Here is a 23,349-nt window from a genome sequence, read left to right as displayed (position 1 = left end):
CAAAAAGAGTGATTGTAGTACTCCTGGCTGAGCAAGGAGCCCATAGGCTAGCTGCAGATCATCTGGTCACCTGGTGCTCTCTGGGTAACAAAACATGTGACTTTAACACGTGACAACCATTATCATGTGACTAATAACCATGTAACCATATCAAAGGTCCAGTTAGTTACATCATGGGGGTGCACTGCAGGTGAGCCATGGGGACATGCAGGGACTCAAGCTGATAGGACTGTGAGATGCACATCCTGTACTGGGACATCACATCAGATTGCATTCATATGAACTATGTATGGATTTGTGCAGACAGTCTATTGGAAAAACACAATCTTTAAATGAAACATTCTCATGGTCTATATGCAAAGGCATGGTTTATGCAGCGGCAGTGAATACTAATACATTTCTTTATCGTTGTTTTTACTAAACAAATCCCAGGTTCATTCATTATTCAAAGGCTTCATCTATTTAAGAAAACTGAATACATACTGTTAAAAAACTGCACATCTTACATGATAAATTGGGTGCCTACAGCAAGCAAGTAGTTCCAGATTCAAGGCAAGTGAAATCTTAAAGAATGTAAGATCCCGGAATGTTATTTGCAAAACTCAGATATCAATTCTCATAAAATTGGGCTGTTCTGCTGTTGATTTCAGCCCAAAGGAAGAACAAAGCTCCATTTCAGTACGATCTGAAACTAAACAACTACATGTCCCAGTGAGCACAAGAGTTTGTACTAATTGCAGAAGTACTATAACTTTTTGCCAATAATTTTACAATGTTTATACTTATGGCCAGGAAATTTACTGGCAGCCGACTGCAGGTAAGTGCAATGAATTACAGATAAAACGTGCTGCGTACAATGCTCAATTGTCCTCTGTTAACAACATGTTGTTAATTTAACTGCAGCCATTACTCCAAGCAATAATGTACAAGTCAGCATGCTGTGCTTGTGTGATCTCATAGGCCACCCAATACTGACTCCACTAAGTGCATTCAGAGCAATATACAGTATATACACTGTGTGTAATGTATTGTACAACTAGAGCGTAATAGGGGCTAAATTGTTATTTTATTACGTCTTTTTCACATATGAAGGCTACCTAATATTTAAGACTGATCGACCTTCTGTATTCTTAATCACTGGTCTATTTTGGGCCTCACTGACTAAGCAGTTTTTTTTTATCATAGCATTCCAGGAGCCATAACTATGTTATTCCACCATTAGCATAGCCTTATAAAGGACGTTTATTCGCAGTGAGTTGTATTTTTAATGGCACCATATCAGGATAGCTATAATATAGTATATATATATATATATATATAAATATATATATCGATGGAAAGAGCAGTGGCACTCCAAGTTCTGAGCAAAGTGATCTTTATTCACTCCAAATGGTGCTACATTTCGGCAACCTCATGTTGCCATTGTCAGAACTAAGCAACATGAGGTTGCTGAAACGTAGCACCGTTTGGAGTGAATAAAGATCACTCTGCTCACAACTTGGAGTGCCACTGCTCTTTCCATCGATAATAAAAAAGATCCCTGACCAGGATTAACAGCAGCAGGCACCTGTTTACCATTGGAGTGCTGCTTTCTTTGCTTTACTATATAGCATGATAGATGGTGCAGCACTCAAATAGCCAAGAAAAACTGTGAATTTATTTCTGTCACATCAAACAAGCAACGTTTCTGCTCCTATGGAGCCATTTTCAAGCTTAGTGATACACACCAGTATACACCACCCAACAAAGCATTGATCAATGACATTTTCATAATCAAGTGTCAATTAACCAATTCATATTCAAGTCATATATAAAAATCCATTATACAAACATCAAATTTCCAAATTTACATTACAGAAAGTGGTATCAGTGCTTATATTGTGCATATAAAGTGCATTGGTGTACATTAAAACGCTTGAGATTTCACACTCCATACCAATTAATATAATTTATAACATCTGTACACAAGAACATTAATTGTACATATATAAAGAAAAGAGGGAGAAAGACTCTTACTAGCTCTGTAAACCTGTCATGGCGCCAAGCAGCTTGGGTGAACAACCAGCTGCATGTGCGCAAGCTCCATTGCCGACTCAGAGAACATCACATGATCATAATCACCTGACTCGGAAGAGGTCACATGATATCACAAGTAGGGCATGGATTGCGTCACGTATCTCCGTGGTTACCACCGATGCTTGTCACTGTTAGTACAATCCAAGGAAGAAGCGAAGTGATCACCTCCCCATTCACATTGAGAAAAGCTGAATACATGCTAGTGACGCCAGGGACTATAACGGCATGTATGATGTAAGGGGCATATAGATCTTAATACACAAATTATGCACATTACAATAATATATATATATATATATATATATATATATATATATATACTAGCTGAGTACTCGGCATTGCCCGGTTTTTCCTTCCTAATCCTTGTTGGGGAGGAAAATCAACATTTCCCATTGATTTGCATGGGACTTTAAAGGAAAACTGTCAGATAGCCCTACCTTGCCCGGATCCGCCCGGCCGTTCGCCCTCAATTGTAGTTTTAATCTATGTGTATATCTTCTGTAACTGGCATGGGCGGGGGTCCTGCAGGTTAACTGGCACTGACAGTAACATATATGCAGTAACATATATGTCCCATAGACTTGAATGGAACTTTAAACAAAAACCCTGACCCTGGCAAATGGGGGTGAGTAAGGGTTAAATCACCTATCCTATGTTCGTTTCTTGACATATAATTAACATGTGTGCCAAGTTTCGAATTTTGCTTCCATAGGACATCCAGTTGTCTGTAAATAATATTGTTTATTAAAACGGAAAAAAATGGTGTGTGAGCAAAAAGAGTAAAACGTCTGGAATATACTGTTTGAGTTCTGTAGTATAATTACTATATTTGTCAAGATGGTATGCTATAGCTTGGACTGCACGGTTATGAGGAATACAGGTATAGAGTGCTACTATATCGGAGGATAGTAAAATTGCATTCTTCAGCCATGCAATATTTTGTACTGCTTGCAGAAGAGACTTAGTATCTTGTATGTATCCTGGAGTACGGGTGGCAAGCGGTTGTAAGAGATTGTCTAACCATGCTCCCAACCGTTCGAGGAGGGAGTTAATCCCTGCCACAATCGGCCTCAGTGGGGGTGGGAATATGCTTTCGTGTATTTTCGGAAATGCATGAAAAACAGGGCATACCGGAGCAGTGGGTAACAAATATTCCTTCTGTTTAGTAGTTATAATGTTTAAACAAGTTCCTTCCTGTAATAATTTTTCCAGTTTGGTACGGATGATGTTGGTTGTGTCGGATCGAATGGCTCTGTATGTGGATTGATCTTGAAGCATTTCATGGACTAATTTTTCATATAGTGCATGGTCCATCACTACAACAGAACCACGTTTATCAGATGGGGATATGATGATATTTGCATTATTTCTTAATTCGGTTAGTGCCTTTCTTTGTTTCCAGGTTAAGTTGGAAGATATTAATATTATTTATTTCCAGTTGTTTCAAATCTTCTTCGATACGTTGCTGGAATAAATCTGTTACCTCAAAACTTGAGTTGATTGAGTAAAAGGTGAGGTTAAAAGTAGAAAAAATTCGGTTAGTAGAGTCCATAGGAGAGGTATTAGATGATAAATCCTGTAAATCAGTCAAAATAATGGTTAATGCTTGTTCTTGAAATGTGCTCGAGAGAGGCATAAAGTTTACACCTCTTACACTAAGATTATTTAGTTGTGTAGTCTCAAATTCTCTTTGTATGGTATTATTTGTATCCTGTTGGAAAAAATACCGTTTTATAGTGAGCAATCTAACAAATTTGATGATGTCAAAAATAGTAGAATATTAACCGAAAGATTGGTTGGGTACAAACGTAAGGCCTTTTTCCAATACCTGTAATTGTGACTCAAATAGTATATTTGCAGAGAGATTATAAACAGGGTAGGAGTTTATACCTGTATAAATACCATGTATAATTCCGTTGGTATTTCTTTGTTCTTGGATAAGAGTTTCTGATGTTTTCTGCCTGTCCGATGTTGCTTACGTTTCCGCCTCGCTGGGTTTCTTGGGCTTTGTTCACGTGAGGCGTTATTGCGTTTTTTGACTGATTAGCATGGTTAATGATCGAATTTTGGTGAGCTGACTCAATTTGGGATTCTGACTTAGATTCAGAATTATCCGTACAATAATCAGTACCCTCAGTATCAGACGATGAAAAACTGACATTTTTCCTTTCTCTATTTTCCTGTGGGTATTTTTTAAGGATAGATTTTGGCTTGTTATTTAATCTTATATGCCAAGTGTAAACTTTATTTATGTATTTTTCTTCATCATGGTTATCAATTTTTAACATTTTTGTAATGATTGATACATATTTTTTTGAAGATCTTCAAATTCTTTAGTATTTTTATATATTTCCAACAAAGTATGTATATTGTTAATAGTTTTCTCCAACTTTTTAATTTCAGTCTGTTCTTTTTTCAAACAGGAGTGACATGAGTTCAAAAGAACACTATTAAAATCCTCATCATATATAGTGGTGGATTTTTTGTGGATTCTAAGTCCACATGGGATCATAGATTTTTCAATGTCCTGTTTTGGTGTTGTAGCATCCCACCAAACTCTAAATTGTTGTGCCTTAGCATGTTGTGGATCCCACATCAGTCGCTTTAAATTGAAACCACATGTAACATCAGTATCCCCCGAAAAGATATTTGCTGTACGTTTTAGTCTAGAATCATTTTCCAGTGTTGCAAAGTCTACTTGTACATCCATATTATCCTCCGTATTTATTTAGCATGAAAATTGTAAATAAACAAAAAACTTTTAGTAGTATATTAATAAATCCATAAAGAGAATTATAAATACATTTATAGCAGTCCTCCAGAAGAAGTAGAATTTAATATGAATATGGCGGGCATGGGTCTAATCTGGATCTGATAATATACAAATAACAAAGCAAGGAGTCAGCTCACCATGTGTAGTAATCAGTCATTTTGTCCTGGAGGATCTTTCTTGGGAAGCACGGATAGAGAGTGTGGGCCAGGTCCCAGGCAGATAACAGCAAAGAAAACTTCAATTCTTTAATCAATCCATTAAAAGTAAAAAAAAAAAAGTGCAGGATAAAAGCCAAATGAAACGCCGACGCATTTCGGTTTACATGAAAACCTTATTCATAGCAATATTTCATGGAGGAAAATATCCAGCATATATACCTGCTCCGAGTACTGAACTAACATAGAGCACATCGTCATTAAGAAGGAGAATTTGTGTGAGCAATATTTCATGAATATTTAAAAGCCTGCACTGATATTATCAAATGTTTAATGGATAAGGGATATGCACAAACAGATATCCAACGTGCCATTAACATTGTCAATTCCAAACCCCAAGCACATTACTTACAAAACAAGTCTCATAATAACCAAAACTCTCCTCATACTGCTCCTCTTACATTTAGCACAGCTTGCAGTACGGCCTTTGAACAAGTGAAACGGATCGTTCTAAAACATTTACCAATTCTTCATCACAACGAGATTATGTCTAGAATATTAAATGCAGGATTCAGAGTTGTCCCCTGAAGGGGTAAATCCCTTTGCAATCAACTTTCCCCGGAGTGATTTCCAAGCTGAACCCTTAGGAAAACAAAATTGGCTTAGTTGCACGGGATGCTACAAATGTGGCCATAAACGATGCAACCTATGTAAATATATCCATGTATCTAACTGTTTCAAATCCACATCCACTGGTATCAGTTACAATATAAAAACATTGATCAATTGTCATACTACACACGTAATTTATCTCGCTACATGTAACATTTGCAATCTACAGTATATTGGTTGTACAACCATAAAACTAAAAATAAGAATTGCTTAATATTTTAAATTGTGAAACCAGCCTTTAACCCTTCAGAGATCTATGTCCGGACTTACAAATCTTTTTGCTGAAAAACATGCTGGAGACCTGACCGGACTGAGCATTCAGGGGATTGAAAGAGTTAAACCACCTGGATGAGGTGGTGATTGGGGCAAGCTGGTGTTCAAACGGGAGGCGTTTTGGATCCTCCGTCTGGACACCAGATACCCACGGGGATTGAAATATAAGAATGATCTTTTATACATTTATTGATATACATTGCAGTATAATTTGATATTTATATTATACAAGCTTATATTCTTTAAGACATTGTACTTTAATGTATCCTTGAACATTTATAGCACATATGAATGCCTCTACGTAGCTAATTACTTGAATAAATTATGTTACCGGAACTCACGTCCCATGAGGGGTGTGCTCTATGTTAGTTCAGTACTCTTGGAGCAGGTATATATGCTGGATATTTTCCTCCGTGAAATATCGATATGAATAAGGTTTTCATGTAAACCGAAAAGTGCCTGTGTTTCATTTGGCTTGACTTTTAATGGATTGACTAAAGAATTGAAGTTTTAGGAAGCTGGATTAACCATTTTTTCTTTGCTGTTACCTGCCTGGGACCTGGCCCACACTCTCTATCCGTGCTTCCCAAGAAAGATCCTCCAGGACAAGATGACTGATTACTACACATGGTGAGCTGACTCCTTGCTTTGTTATTAGTGCTGCTTATGGGCCTGCAAGAGATTTCAGTGAAGAAATGGTGTTGTCAGTGGTACCCGAGCTGTCAATAAAGGTGGAATAAGAGTCATTACAGCCCGGAATTCCATTACCACTTTAGGATCATTACTGGCTCCTCATTAGCATATGGAGCAGTATACTTTAAAAATGTATTTTCTCCGCTATCACTGATGGCCTGGAACACATCTGAATATGGTGAAAAATCTTATTTTACCCCATGAAATGTGTTGCCAATGGCTATATAGGGTAAAATCTGACGATGGGTTCCCTTTAAATAACTCACATATCATAATAATTTTGTTTCCATTGGGTTTTATTTATCTGTGAGGTGTTCTAGCTGTAATTCCCATCAGTGTATTGTTCCTACCATCGGACATGCTGTTGAGTTACATTCTCTGAATAGCATTTACTCTTGCTTCTACTGTTATCCTAGGTTGTGCCCACACCCAAATCTTTTACCTTCCAATAATACTTCAATCATTTCCCCTGCAGCTTGCCTGAGCAATAGATTCTACGGTGCTCCAGTAAACGTTTTTTTCTGCATGTCTTTCGTTTCTGTGTATGACCTAAAGTTGCCTTCTTGATTTTGTTTCTTCATGCTCCCTTGTACTTTGTATGCCTCTCCCATTTTTTACCCTGGCCTTGGCACTGCCCATCTCAACCTGTTTGCCGTTTTCTGACCATGTACATGCACCATTATCCCAAGACCCAGGCTAGTATCGATACTTGTTGCTGCCCATTTCCCTGGATGTGTCTCTTGGCCTGCATCCATAAGAGGTTAACTTCAAAAGATAGCTATCAGGGAGTCCCTTGCAGTGAAGACCAGTTCCTTATAGGAGAGGGTTAAATGGTGAAAAACAGGAGTCTTCCTAGACATTACCCTCAAGAGTGGCCCAAGATCAAATCAGTCCGGACCTGTTGCCAGTAACAATGAGTTATTAGCAACAACTCTTCCCCTTTGCTCTTGATATCTCCTGGAAAAAAACATCAGAAGAAGTAGGAAATGTCAATCAAAATTGGAGAGTAGGAGTTGGGAGGAGATGTCATCCGATTGAGGACACTTCATAGATATAATAATGCCAAGAAGACACCTAATGATGCATAAGCATATAGTATGTGAGGAAATAAAAGATAATTTTCTCCACTATGCTTGTTTAACCTCTTGGGGATGAAGGGCGTACAGGTACGCCCTTGCTGCCTGGCACTTAAGGCCTAAGGGCGCACCTGTACGCCCCTGGGAATTTTAGTCCCCGCCACGCGCGGAGCGGGATGCCTGCTGAAATCATTCAGCAGGCATCCCCTGACAATGCCTGGGGGGGTTCTGAGACTCCCTCATCTCGGAGATCGCCGCAAATTGCCGATCATTTAGGATCGGAGATTTGCGGCGATTCCAGGCTGATCGGGTCTCTGGTCACCCGATAGCAAGGAAAATAGGGATGATTGGAGATGTCAGAGACATTCCCAATCATCCTGAAGGATTGGAGCTATGTGGCAGGGGTGATCTTCACTGCTGCTTCTAGGAGTTTCAAAACTACTACTCCCAGCATGCCCAGAGAGCCTTTAGCTCTCTGGGCATGCTGGGAGTTGTGGTTTTGCAACATCTGGAGGGCCACAGTTTGAAGACAACTGTGCAGTGGTCTCCAAAGTGTGTCTTTCCAGATGTTGCAAAACTACAACTCCCAGCATGCATGGACAGTCTCAGCATGCTGGGAGTTGTAGTTTTGCAACATCTGGAAGGGCACTGTTTGGAGACCACTTTACAGTGGTGTCCAAACCGTAGCGCTCCAGATGTCAATTCAAAGCATGCCGAGACTGTCCAGGCATGCTGGGAGTTGTAGTTCGGCAACATCTGGCCCTTCAGATGTTGTCGAACTACAACTACCAGCATTCCTGGGAATTCTGGGAATGCTTGGAAATGAAGTTTTTCAACATCTGGAGGGCTACAGTTTGGAGACCACTGCACAGTAGTCTCCAAACTGTTCTCCTCCAGTTGTTGCATAACTACAACTCCCTACATGCCCTTCGGCTGTCTGGGCATGCTGGGAGTTGTAGTATTGCAACAAATGGAGGCACACTGGTTGGGAAACATTGTCTGTTTCCTAACTCAGTGTTTCCCAACCCGTGTGCCTCCTGCTGTTGCAAAACTAGAACTCCCAGCATGCACTGACAGACCTTGCATGCTGTGAGTTGTAGTTTTAGTTTTTTGGAGTTAGGAAACAGACAGTGGTGCGGAAACACTGCGGTAGTCTGTTACCTAACTCATTTTTTCCCAATCCCAACCAGTGTGCCTCCAGCTGTTGCATAACTACAACTCCCAGCATGCACGCTGTCAGTGCATGCTGGGAGTTTTAGTTTTGCCCCCCCATGTGAATGTACAGGGTACATTCACATGGGCGGGGGTTTACAGCAAAAACTCACTGTAAACCCCCGCCCGTGTGAATGTACCCTAAAAACACTACACTACAGTACACTAACCCTAAATAAAGAGTAAAACACTACATATACCCTTACACTGTCGCCCCCCCCCCAATAAAAATTCAAAACGTCTTGTACGTTAGTTTTTCCAAAATGAAGCCTCCAGCTGTTGCAAAATAACAACTCCCAGTATTGCTGGACAACCATTGACTGTCCAGGCATGTTGGGAGTTTTGCAACAGCTGGAGGCACCCTGTTTGGGGAAAACTGACGTACAGTATTTTTGGTGGAGGAGGCAAGTGGGTACACCCCTATGAAAATCCCTAATTTAGTCCTCAAATGGGCATGGCGCTCTCTCATTTCAGAGCCCTGTCGTATTTCAAGGCAACCGTTTAGGGCCACACATGGGGTATTTCTGTACTCAGGAGAAATTGCGCTACAAATTTTTGGTGGCTTTTTCTCCTTTTATCCCTTATGAAAAGGTAAAGTTGGGGTCTACACCAGCATGTTAGCGTAAAATTTTTTATTTTTTACACTAGCATGCTGGTGTTGCCCCACACTTTTCATTTTCATAAGAGGTAAAAGGAAAAAAAGACCCCCAAAATTTTTAACACAATTTCTCCCAAGTACGGAAATATCCCATATGTGGACATAAAATGCTTATGTGGTGCACAACAAGGCTCAGGAATGAGAGCGCAATATGTACATTTGAGGCTTAAACTGGTGATTTGCAGAGGGGTGGCTGCTGGTTACAGCGGTTCTGACATAAATGCAAAAAAAAAAAATACCCACATGTGACCCCATTTTGGAAACTACACCCTTCACGTAATGTAATAAGGGGTACAGTGAGCAGGTACACCCCACAGGTGTTTGACAGATTTTTGCAACAGTGGTCTGTGAAAATAAAAATTTTTTAATTTGCACAGCCCACTGTTCCAAAGATCTGTCAAACGCCAGTGGGGTGTAAATACTCACTGCAGCCCTTGTTATATTCCATGAGGGGTGTAGTTGTGTAGTTTCTAAAATGGGGTCACATGTGGGGGGGGTCACTGTTCTGGCACCATGGGGGGCTTTGTAAACGCACATGGCCCGGGACTTCCATTCCAACCAAATACTCTCTCCAAAATTCCATTGTCACTCCATCTCTTCTGAGCATTCTAGTGCACCCACAGAGCACTTTACATCCACAAGGATATTTCCTTTTGGGGTAACATCAGCATTTTAGTTAAAAAAAAATTAACATTTTCATTTTCACGTCTAACTTCAACATAAAGTCGTCAAATACCTGTGGGGTGTTAAGGCTCACTGTACCCTTGTTACGTTCCTTGAGGAGTGTAGTTTACCCAATAGTTGCCATGTGGAATGTTTTTCGCAGTTCTGGCACCATGGGGGCTCCTTCCCTTCTGAGCCCTCTAGCACACCTGCAGATCACTTTACATCCACGTATGAGGTATTTCCTTACTCAAGAGAAATTGGGTTTCAAATTTTGGGTAACATTTTCACCTATTACCCCTTATGAAAATGAAAAATTTGGGGTAACATCATCATTTTAGTAAAAAAAATTTAATTTTTCATTTTCACGTCCAACTTCAACGCAAAGTTGTCAAATACATGTCGGGTGTTAAGGCTAACTGTACCCCTTGTTATGTTTCTTGAGGGGTGTAGTTTCCCAGTATGCCATGTAGGGTGTTTTTCACTGTTCTGGCACCATGGGGGCTTCCTAAATGAGACATGCCCCGCAAAAACCATTTCACCAAAATTTGCTTTCCAAAAGCCTAATGACGCTTTTTCCCTTTTGTGGCCTCTAGGGCACCTGCAGATCACTTTACATCCACATAGGATATATCTCCTTACTCGAAAGAAATGGGGTTTCAAATTTTGGGGGACATTTTTACCTGTTACCCCTTGTGAAAATGAAAAATTTGGGGTAACATCAGCATTTTACCTGTCGGGTGTTAAGGCTCACTGTACAACTTGTTCCATTCCTTGAGGGGTGTACTTTTCAAAATAGTATGCCATGTGGGGTGTTTTTCACTGTTCTGGCACCATGAGGGGGCTTCCTAAATGCGACATGCCCCGCAAAAACCATTTCAGTAAAATTCGCTCTCCAAAATCCCATTGTTACTCCTTCTCATCCACATATGAGATATTTCCTTACTCAAAAGAAATTGGGGTACAATATTTGGGGGGCTTTTTCTCCTTTTGCCCCTTGTAAAAATAAAAAAATATGGGTCTACAAGAACATGTTAGTGTAAAAAATGAAGAGTTAGATTTTTCGCATCCACTTTTCTTGGGTTGACAAACTTTCTGAATGTCATTTTGAATACGTTAAGGGGTGCTAACATAAAGACCCTCAAATTCACTTCAAAACTGAACTCGTCCCTGAAAAATTTAGACATTGATATTTATTTCAAAAATTATAAAATTGCTGGTGAAGTTTGAAGCCCTCTGATGTCTTCCAAAAGTATAAACATGTCAACTTTATTATGTCAACATAAAGTAGACATATTGTATATGTGAATCAATATATAATGTATTTGGAATATCTATTTTCCTTACAAGCACAGAAATTTATAAAAATGCAAAATTTTCTAATTTTTTATGAAATTTTAAAAATTTTCACCAAGAAATGATGCAAGTATCGACGAAAATTTACCACTAACATAAAGTAGAATATGTCACAAAAAAACAATCTTGGAATCAAATTCATAAGTAAAAGCATCCCAGAGTTATTAATGCTTAAAGTGACAGTCGTCAGATGTGCACAAAATGCTCTGGTCCTTAAAGGGGTTATCCAGGAAAAAACTTTTTTATATATATCAACTGGCTCCAGAAAGTTAAACAAATTAATAAATTACTTCTATTAAAAAATCTTAATCCTTTCAGTACTTATGAGCTTCTGAAGTTAAGGTTGTTCTTTTCTGTCTAAGTGCTCTCTGATGACACGTGTCTCGGGAACCGCCCAGTTTAGAAGCAAATCCCCATAGCAAACCTCTTCTAAACTGGGCGGTTCCCAAGACAGGTGTCATCAGAGAGCACTTAGACAGAAAAGAACAACCTAAACTTCAGAAGCTCATAAGTACTGAAAGGATTAAGATTTTTTAATAGAAGTCATTTACAAATCTGTTTAACTTTCTGGAGCCAGTTGATATATAAAAAAAAGTTTTTTCCTGGATAACCCCTTTAAGGTCAAAATGGGCTCGGTCCCCAAGGGGTTAATGGTAGCAGGCAGGGGGGCATTTAAACTCTCCTCCCCAGCACCTACTTAGCGATGTTAAAAGTTTATGGGAGTCAGATCTGCTGACAGATTTACCTTAAAATAAAAGTTAGAAACGTGTATAAACTTCATTAAAGAAAAATACAGCAGAAGTTTTATACAAACAATTGCATGTCCTTGCTAAACTTCCAATGTATAATATTCTAAATACAAATGTATTACATTTTTCATGTATGAAATTATACATACTTGTATACAATTACACATGTCCATGGACATAGCCTTGAAAGAAAACTTTACACTGACGGCTGCGTTCTCAGAAACACGAAATGGCGCACAATAAAAATATATTTCTTTTTCTTTAAAGCGATTATTTTTTTCATTTTGTGACTGAATAACTTTATGCATGTGAAAAAAAGAACAGATTTAATAAAAAAAAAAGTGGAAAAAAAACAGTGGATGTAATGTAGAAATAATAAATTATACTGATTATTTGACATTACTGATTTGTGTAAAACAAAGCTGATACCCCATAGAATGGATTCTACTAGATGTTCTTTTCATAAAGACTTGAAATTGTATCATAGAGCAGAAATATTTAACTAATAATTTTACACTTTCCTGCGAGCGCCAGTCAGTAATGTAGACTTTAAGGAATAATGTAATGCTGTGTGAATACATTGTAATGACAGAAAACACGGAATATGAGATGGGATCAGATAAAATGAATTACTAATGTTCTTTTTGCTCGGGCCCTGGAGTGATAGGAATAGTGTCAACATTGTAGCATAAGGTCATTGTATGTTTCTACCATCCTTGTTTACATTAGCAAATGGGCCAAGGGATTGGAAAGGGCTCTGGGAGGTAGTGTTGGCTTTCATCAGCTGCTCTCATTTAAGACTTCAGCCAAGACTGGCCCCTGCATCCCTGAGTTTACTCTACTCCAGATGTGTTTCGGCTCCAGAGTGGCTGCCATGTAACTGTAAATCGGCAGCAGAGGGCTCGTCAATCTGTGAGACAGAACACTCTGGTGTCGCCAGGCCACCATTAGGAAGAAGCTGTTATTGTGGCTGCACTGCCTAGGTGTGTGGAGGTGAATAATGGGGATGGAAATTCATATGAAAAGTACAATAATGCAGCTAATAAAATCTATAAAGAGCTAGATAGATAGTTAGACACACTATGTATGTAATGTTAATCAATCTAATTTATTTTCTACCATTATGTAAACTACTGAATAATGAAAGAAATTACCACCTACTATAGAGAACTGACAAGTACCATGTATCAATTATATTATTCTTGGGCCATTAATATATAGATTTAAATGAATGATAACAGCATTTCAGTAGAAGTTTCCATGCAAAATGGTGCCAAAAAGTGGCGTGTCAAGAAAAATCACACTTTTTTACTTTTCTAACATTCCCTTTGAAATCTATGAGAGATGGATTTTAGGGAAAACCAATTGGATTTATCCAGAAATTGTCAGTTTCTGCATAAAAATCCACAGTTTTTGCTCATGTATAAGTATATTGCAGGTGCTTTTTTTGTAATTACATTTTGTTGATGTAGTATTTTTGTTAATTTTTCTTATGTTTATGTTTGTGTATGTACGATATTATATACATACAATTTCAGTCTGCAAGGCTCTCTATAGAAGAGTAGAAGGAACACGTATAAAAGCAGTAATTGCAATTAAAAACCTGAATGTGTGAACACACACTTACATGGCTCACTTAGTTTTTGTATCACATGAAACAGCTGTTACTCTGCTAGAATGCGTTCCTGACCCTGTGTACTCTATAAAGGACACTAGTTTACTATGCCACGGTTAGTGCCGCAAGGTTTTGTTTTCTACTCTATTTTGGATTTGTAAAATAAACTTGGACATACCCTGAGACTGCCTTGTATTGCACAGGATAAGTAAATCTGCCCCATTTTATCTGTTCAGTTAAGGTGAAAATACAACTTATAGGGCTCACTATGAAACAAGGATCTGTGTCTAGAAGCGAGGAATAATTGCAAACTATTTTATTTTTTAACTTTTTACAGTTACAACGTGCATTTTTTGCAACTTTGTAGGTGCTAGAGAAGTCTATGTGAACAAAGCCAGAAAAAAGCACCTTACCTAGGATATGCTGCATTCTAGGGGAAAAAAGCACTGACCCAAAAATAACACAAAATGGGCGACAAAAAAAATGCACCATATGTGATGCACTTTATTTTGGGCTACAGACTTTAAAGAGGTATTCCGCCCTTAGACATCTTATCCCTTATCCAAAGGGGGGGGGTGCCGGTGTCCCACTGCTGGTCCCAACCGATCTTGCCTGTGGCACTCCAGACATCCGGTGCACGGAGCGATCTTTGCTCCATGCCGGATGACTGGTGATGTGGGGCGGAGGCTTGTGACATCACGGTCCGCACGTGACATCACGGTCACGCCCCCTCATTGCAAGTCTATGGGAGGGGGTGTGACGGCCATCACGCCCCCTCCCATAGACTATCATTGTGAGGGCATGGCTGTGACATCACAAGTAGGGCGTGACCGTGACGTCACAAGCCTCCAGCGCTGTACCCGGCACTCTAAACGAATGCCAGGTGCAGCAGGGAGATCTGGGGGGTCCCCAGCGGTGGGACCCACGCAATCAGACATCTTATCCCCCATCCTTTGGATAGGGGATAAGATGTCTAGGGGTGGAGTACTCCTTTAATGTGACATATGGCTGTGACAGTTTGAATCTGACTTTTCACTGACCCTAAATCCAGAGACCCAACTGCTATCTAGCTGAATGCTACAGTTTGAAGACTTTGTACCAAGTTGTAAAGTGACTCGGTATATTAAGATGTTACAGCAATGTATTACTGATAGTATTACAGTATAACATTCAGGCAGCTACAGGCCCTGGGGATAACATAACCGATTTAATATCATCCACTGCACTGAAATGGTACATGTTATAGTGTTAATCAGAATACCTGATCCCACAGGCTGATATAGTATTTCATTCTCTGTCCAGTTTACATATTGTTTTTTATTTCCATAGCCAAATTCATTTTTTTTTGTGTGTAGAAATGTATGTTTACAGCCTTTTTTTTTTTTTTAACCTATGTCCTGCTTATTATCATGAGTCATTTCTAAGCCAAACATCCCCAAATTATCTGTGATCATCGTTGAATTAGACCTGGAGTTTATCTCCCAAACAACACAAATTTGTTCAGATAGCTCAGCCTAGGAAGCTGTCTTGTCTTATTCCACCCATAATTTGATGCATGTGCTTTTCTGTTTATATAAAAGTATTTATTTTTAGTCTATTTTCAGCTGCACTTCTCAACATTGAACGTAGCATTGCACTGTACATGTGCAGTGGACTAAAGCTAGCCATACAAATAACAGCAAACTGCTATCTCTTCCAATCTCCCTTACATATACACACTTGATTGTATTTATAGAATGGTGACTAGAGAGAAGGGGGTAAACCCGGTCAGACAACACTGGCAGCCGCTTATCTCCCCGAGAACAAAAGGATTAAAGGGGTACTCCACTGCTCAGCTGGAGCCGGCACTGAGAGCTCGTGATGTCATAGCCCCGCCCCCTCAAGACATCAAGCTCCACACCCTCAATACATGTCTATGGGAGGGGGCATGACAGCTCCCACGCCCCCTCCCATAGACTTGCATTGAGGCGGCGGGGCTATGCGTCACAAGCTCCCGGCTCCATCGTTCGGAACAGTTTGTTCCAAACCTTGAGCAGCGGAGTACCCCTTTAAGCATGCTGAAATCCAACATAGTCAGTATTTCTTGACTCCAACGTCTACTGTCAGGGCAGAGTCGTGAGGTGGCCATTCACATTAGATAGGCCGCCCTTCCAGCTAAGATTGGCAGGTTTGGCCAATACATATCTAATGTGTATTGCTAGCTTTAGGGAAATCTATTATTTGTCTTTCAAAAATACTTTCTATTTAAATTATGAATTTATATTATTATCTAGTTATCAATGAAGAGATTAGAATCCGCCATTAATGGTGTTATCCGGGTAAATTTGATGAGCTATCCACCCTGACCAATGGTATACCTGGCACAGAGTGATAGCTGCATGAAAATACAGCTAATTTCCCAGGAGAACAGTACATTCAAATCCAGACAACCTGGAGGATGTAAGGCATTGTTCACGCGGGAGAATGTCTTCACGGAAAATTTCCATGCAGACAACCCACCGGCGTCTCCATGTGGGATTTCGCACAGAAATTTGATTGTGTGAAGATAGACTAACTCTGCCCATGTTGGAATAAAAGCCACTGTTTTTGCAAAGAAAAGCTGGTGTGCTGCAGTAATCCCTTGTCCTGCTTTAAAAACCTAAATATTAACCATGCTTGATTCACTCAATCGCATAAGCAACACCCATCACAACAACCACCCTGAAAATTTGAAAAATTACAGGGTGGATAGTAAAAAGGGTGGCCTACCATTCATGATCTACCCATATAGATAAGCAACTACCTACTAAAAAGAGGCAAAAAAAAAACTGTGAAAAAACCATTGTCCCCCTTAAAGAGTAGCTATCAATAAACTAAATTTCCCTATTCCCCCTCCCCATCTGTCCCTGACACTAACTACATCTATCCCTGTTTGTATTTCTGCCCAAAGTAGAACGGCTGCAGGAGCTCAGAGTTGAGCTCTCTGGTGAGGGCAGGAAGTGGGCGGCCCCGGCAGGTGCGACGTCATCTGAAGCTTGGTCAGGGCTCACTTCACCCGTCTTCTCTCTCTTTCATGCAGCTAGCGCGCTGCAATGAATGAGAATAGGAGGATGCAGGGGGGCGGGGATATTTAAATTTCATGTGCCGCGCACGCACGAGCGCTGTACTCGCTCTCTGCCTGTATAGAAAACAGGCAGAGAGCGAGCACAGCGGTCATGCACGCGCGGCGTGCGAAATTTAAATGTCCCTGCCCGCTTTGCATCTTCCTCTCCTCATTCATGTGAACGCGCGTTCCGGACCATGCTGGGCCACGCTGCCCGGCCAGCATTGGTCCGAACGTGCTGAATGTCAGGGGGTGGGGGAGAAGTAATCCCGAGCCATATAGGGTGACACCTAGTGGCCAGGTTTACAAACGTAAAAAAAAACACATAAAACATGATTGTTTTTTTTAATGAGAGTACCCATTTAACTACCTCTAGCCTATGGTTAATACTGTCTTCAAATAGGAAACCCATTGTGTTACCTTTTTTGCAGGCCCCACTGTTTCAATCTCCCCTAACTTAGTAATTGTAAAACTAATGCTGGTTGGATCAAACTATTCTTACCCCCCGACGTGTCAGGATACCTGAGTGTCAGCCTCATCCGTGATGTAACCTACATGTTCTACACACAGTTATGTGTCTCAGTCCTCACAATCATGGCCTTAGGAACGACACCTTGTTACCTTGAGCTGGCATGCAGCTCTATATTTTTTCACCAGGTTTAATAGTATCTGCTTTGCTGAATCTATACTTAGATTTTTTTTGGCTCCTGTCATTGCTCTTGTCTAGGCCATGTTGATCTAGCCTATCCTGAGAACAGTAGAGCTGTCATCCTGTTATAATACTCCTCCACCTACTACATAATGAGATCACCTAGGAGACAACTTCTTCCCTTTACAGCAGGTAGTAAACTGAGATTAGTTTGCTATTGTTTTCAGGAGTTTAACCCTTTTTGCTGACTACTTAAAGTCTTATATTTGATTATTCGTGTTTATTAGATGGCACAGTAGTTGACATAAGACATATATATGAAACATTTTCTTGTCAATAAAGTTAAAGAATAAAAATCCTATTATTGTCTGAAAATGAGATGTGGTAAACATAAGGCTTTATATTTCTATATGTTTTCCCTTGACTCTAATTAAAAAAGTGGAATATATTGTGTATATGTTTTTTCATGAAGAATAAATAAGCCCTGCTATGCCCTGATACTCCACCACACAAAATATACAGACATAAACAAGGTAAAACATATTAAAAAGCATACAATTTTTCACTGACTAGCCCTGCATTTTATCCATTTTTTCAAAGTGGGGTGTGACAAAAAAGCAGCAATTTTAAAATTTTGGGGTTTTGTATGTTTACGCTGTTCACCTTAGGTTATCATAAGCATGGTGTTTTAATAGTTTAGACATTTATGCACGTGGCAATACCATTTTTTTTTTACATTTTTTTTTTGTAAAATAGAAAAAAGGAGTAATTAAATGTTTAATTGGGGAGGGGCCAATTCACATGTTTTAACACAGTAAAGGAGGAGAGCATATTTAAAAGAAGAAAAACTACCACAAGAGGACATAGTTTTAAATTAGAGCGGCAAAGGTAATATCAGGAAGTATTACTTTACTGAGAGAGTAGTAGATACATGGAATAGCCTTCCTGCAGAAGTGGTCTCTGCAAATACAGTGAAGGAGTTTAAGCATGCATGGGATAAGCAGAAGGCTATCCTTCCTATAAGATAGGGATATGCATAAGGCTATCCTTCATATAAGATAGGGCCAGTTACTATTGGTTGGATTCAGTTTATTGGGCAGACTGGATGGGCCAAATGGTTCTTATCTGCCGACACATTCTATGTTTCTATTATTTTGGATGCGGCGAGACCATTTCAGTCTCATTGACAATCTCATGTGCAATGCATACTTAAATTGCAAAATAAAACAATAAAGTAACCCCTACCGTGATGTAAACGAAAAATAGCCTAGTGATGTAAATTGACTGTCATTACTCACCTTTGCAGAGCTAAATAAACATCTGCCCTACAGAGTTACTATAAAACAAATCTGAGAACTTGGATTGTGCATTCAACAATAATCAGACAATCTTCTATTTAATCTGGTCTAGTTTAGAAATTACAGAGCGTCTGTCCTCGCTCGATTCCGTGGCACAGCAAGTGTGCTTGAAATCTATTATCTGTAATGTAATTTAACAATCTTTGTTATATAGGATTTAAACCAGGGTGGGAACTCCAGTTGGACAAATATTTGAAGAAATTATTATTATAATCTGAACAATTGCTTTAAATTTAACATCCAAACTTTTTGTTTTACCATTTACCATTTGATATTTTATTATATTATTCAGATATATTATTTATTCTCACAGTCGGACTGAGAGTTCTAACGTTCTGAACACCAGATTATTTTATGTTTCTTATTGTTCTTTCCTCCAGCAAATCTTACAGAAACTTTAAAATGCCTTTCATGGTGATGAAACAGATGAATCCAGTTTAACAGATAGGTATTTCCTTACTGTAAAAAACCTTCAATGAAGTAGAAAATGAGTAGACGTGTCTTGTGAAACATTCCATTTTCCTAAAGTCTAAACAAGGTTTATTTTTCAGCTGGGACCAATACAATGTGGCCAGGTCACATCTCAGAAGCCACAGGGTATCTTGTAAATAATACAGTGTTGCCGTTTGGGTTGACACTTAACAGGAGAGTAATAGAACTGATCTCCTCTGGAATGTCTCCAGCTCTGAAGGGGGATGACCAGCAATGTGACCTGCTCCTAAAAGGACCAGACGGCTTTCTCTACAGAGGTCAGAGGATCACTGACGAAAAAGACAATTGCAGTAAAATGATGACTGTTGTATGATGTATGATACTCACGAAATAAAAACAATGTTATATCTAACACCTATTCATAAATCAAATAATAAGTATTCATCTGAAGTATGTGTAATAAATAACATAAAATACATGGAATATATAGATAGATCGATAAGTAATCCCAAAAATTGAAACTGAAAGAGCACTGTGTGGAAACTTTTAGTTCAAAAAGCACCTGAGCCACCATCAAAAAGGCAATGTAAATCCATGATCATTCTCCTCAGGGCTGCTGTGAATTGTAGTTTTACAACAGCTGGAGTCACCCTGGTTAGAAACACTGGTCTACTGATTACAGCACAGCATGGACGTAAGCATACCTGTAGTTCAATAGGTGAGGTGGCTGATGTGTGGGAGGGAGAAAAGTGACCTAACACTTACAAACAAGGAATTATGGGACTTTTAGTTAGAGGGAAGGAACTTTAACAGGAAATAGCCATTTCACAAAAAGAAATCTGCATGGTAATAGTGGAATCACAACATAGCCATTTAGCCCCAAGAAAAGCACAGATCTTTCCTAAGCATGTCCATTACTGTCTGGCAGGTGAGTACTAAAATATACTTATGGTGGATAACCCCTTTAAAGCAAATCTGTAACCTGGAACATTGCTATATAACCGCCAGTAATGTTACAAAGAATACAATAAAAGGCTACAGATGATATCTATGAATGATTAGACTCTGTCTTTATTCCTCTGGAATTTGCAGTCTTATGCAAAGAACAAGCCACAAGTCTTCTGGGAGAATGACATTTGCACAGATCAAATTAAATTAAAGCAGCAGGACCTCGGTGATGATGCCGGCGCTGGCTAACTGTTGGGTCCCCTTGCCGGGAACCCAGGCATAGTAAGAATGGGGCTCTTAGGAGTTAAGGTGAAGGTAGGGGCAGGTGAGACTGCGGCTCTCTGATAAGTTAGAGAGGGGAGCTAAAGAGTGTCATACCCACCCCCCTCTGCACTGGCCAGAAGTGATCCCGGCGTCTCGCGCGGCACAGAGAATCGCACTCCCGGGCTCAGGTGGTGAGTGTCTAGCGGTGTCTAGTGGTACCAACGACAGAACTACACTCTGCAGGTATGTGGCCAGCATATGTTGTGGAAGAGGAGGCAAGCAGTGCTGCATTGGAGACTAGCAGGGAGAGGGGGTAGCCAGTGTAATATTGGCCCTGAATTAAGCCTGTACATGGAACTTCTTAAAGATATGCCGGCTCAGGGCTGTGAGCACCAAGGGGTGACTTGTATTACCATCCCCCCCCCCCCACTCTCTGTACAGGTATGCAGGACCAGCAAGACTCATACTATACAGTGTGATATCCTGGGGTAAAGACCCATAAAGTGAGTGCTAAAGAAACCTGGAAACAATGAAGTCCAGAGGGAGCCTGTAAAATAGGTCTGCAGACAATACAATTATTGCTATACCAAGTTAGACTTGGACCCGGTGCCCCCCAGAACTCATGGCCCCCAAAGCGGATCAAAGGAGTTCAGGGGTATCCCCCCCCCCCCTAAAGAAAAATCTAATTCGGGGAGAATAGAGACAGTTTTGTATTCTCCCTCTGTGATGACTACAAGAAAAAAGGAAATCCCTCCAATGCCATAAGATCTGGCTCAAGGTTCGAGGTCCTGCAGCAAGAAGAGGGAGCGGTGGGAGGAGAGGTAGAAGTGGACTCACAGATTTGGAGGATATTCTCACCGAAATTAATCAATGCAATATGGGACTTAAGGAGCTATCTAGTAAAGTGGGGACACTGTTGGTGGATATAACACTGTTGAGAGATGATATGAATAAGTTCAGAGAACGCATTAACCCCTTAAGGACACAGGGCGTATGAGTACGCCCTGGCTCCTTGGTACTTAAGGACCCAGGGTGTACCTATAGGCTCGTGGGAATTTCTGTCCCCGACGCGCGCAGGGCGGGGACTGGATCGGGATGACTGCTGATATCTATCAGCAAGCACCCTGTGCAAACCCCTGGTCAATTCAGACTGATGACTTGCGGCGATTCCGGGTCAATCGGGTTTCTGGTGACCCGTAAAAAAAGGGTGAATGGGGCTGTCTGAGACAGCCCCATTCACCCTTACCCAGCAGGAGTGAGGTGACATGGGTGCCACCTCACGATCACGTGATTGATCAGTCAAAATGACAGACCAATAACTGCCCTGCTGGGCGGCAATCGGGGCCGGGGGCGGGGTCTCCTACCTTTCCCTGGTCCGGTGGAGGTCCCAGCGGCTGGAGTGTTGGCAGGAACAGCGGCGGTCCCCTCCCAGCGGCAGGGTACAGCAGGAGGTGAGGCCTGTTCACCTCCTGCTGTTGCTTAGCAACAACCCTCAGCATGCACAGCCAAAGGGCATGCTGAGGGTTGTAGTTTTGCAACAGCTTGAGTTCCAACTACAACTCCCAACATGCCCTTTGGTAGTCAGTGCATGTTGGGGGTTGAAGTTATGCAACAGCTGGAGACACATTGGTTGTGAAACAGAGTTTGTGTCCTATCTCAGTGTTTTGCTACAAGTGTGCCTCCAGCTGTTGCAAAACTAAAACTCCCAGCATGCACTGAGAGACTGTACATGCTGTGAGTTCTACTGTGGGAAAAGCTGGAGGCACACTGGTTGCGAAACACTGAGTTAAGTAACAAATTATGTGTTGCGCAACCAATGTGCCTCCAGCTGTTGCATAACTACAACTCCCAGCATTTATGGTCTGTCAGTGCATGCTGGGAGTTGTAGTTTTGCAACAGCTGGAGGTTTGGTTTCCCCCCCCCCCCCCATGTGAATATACAGGGTACATTCACATGGGAGGGGGTTTACAGTGAATTTTCTGCGTCAAGTTTGAGATGTGGCAAATCTTCCGCCGCAGCTCAAACTCTCAGCTAGAAACTCACTGTAAACCCCCGCCTGTGTGAATGTACCCTAAAAACACTACACTACACCACACTACAAAAAAATACGTTTTGTACGGCACTGCTTCCATAACGGAGCCTCCAGCTGTTGAAAAACAACAACTCCCAATCTTCAAGTTGGACCTGTGGCTGCCGTAATTTGGTTCCTGGTTTTATTTATCTGGCCAGGTAGGTTAGCTGATAGGTCCTGCAACATTTGAGAAACCTTGGCGTGGTGTGCACGCTCAAGTGTGTCCTTCATATAAGGATATACTGGCTAATGTCTCAATTTTACATCAGTTTTGAGGGTTAGCTAATGTCATTGTTTATATTAACCACAGCAGTGAAACCACAATGTGATCCATAGGTGCAGGTCCTCCATTCCAACTTAGGTGCACAACTGCACTTGGGGTTGAGCACCTTGTATCACCTTAGATCACGTCAATGTGATTGTTAACTCCCAGTATTGCTGGACAGCCACTGACTGTCAAGGCATGCTAGGAGTTTTGCAACAGCTGGAGACACCCTGTTTGAGGGCTCAAAATAAAAACATTTTCCAGGGAAATTTTTTTTTCCCAGAGAGTGGAAAACCTAACAAATTATTG

At 40.5% G+C, this 23,349-nt stretch overlaps 1 long non-coding RNA gene across 1 annotated transcript; it reads left to right on the top strand.

Moving 5' to 3' along the window:
• The first annotated feature begins 2,192 nt into the window (after positions 1 to 2,192).
• On the top strand, positions 2,193 to 19,883 carry LOC130274061 (uncharacterized). Its single transcript, XR_008844227.1, has 3 exons — positions 2,193 to 2,310; positions 19,441 to 19,508; positions 19,612 to 19,883. It is a non-coding gene; the product is annotated as an uncharacterized LOC130274061 (long non-coding RNA).
• The last annotated feature ends 3,466 nt before the right edge of the window (positions 19,884 to 23,349 follow it).

This window comes from Hyla sarda, chromosome 5 (genome assembly GCF_029499605.1).
Source record: "Hyla sarda isolate aHylSar1 chromosome 5, aHylSar1.hap1, whole genome shotgun sequence".
Taxonomy (NCBI): Eukaryota; Metazoa; Chordata; class Amphibia; order Anura; family Hylidae; genus Hyla; species Hyla sarda.
The sequence above is the reverse complement of the archived record's forward strand: the minus strand, read 5'-3'. Positions and strand labels throughout refer to the sequence as shown.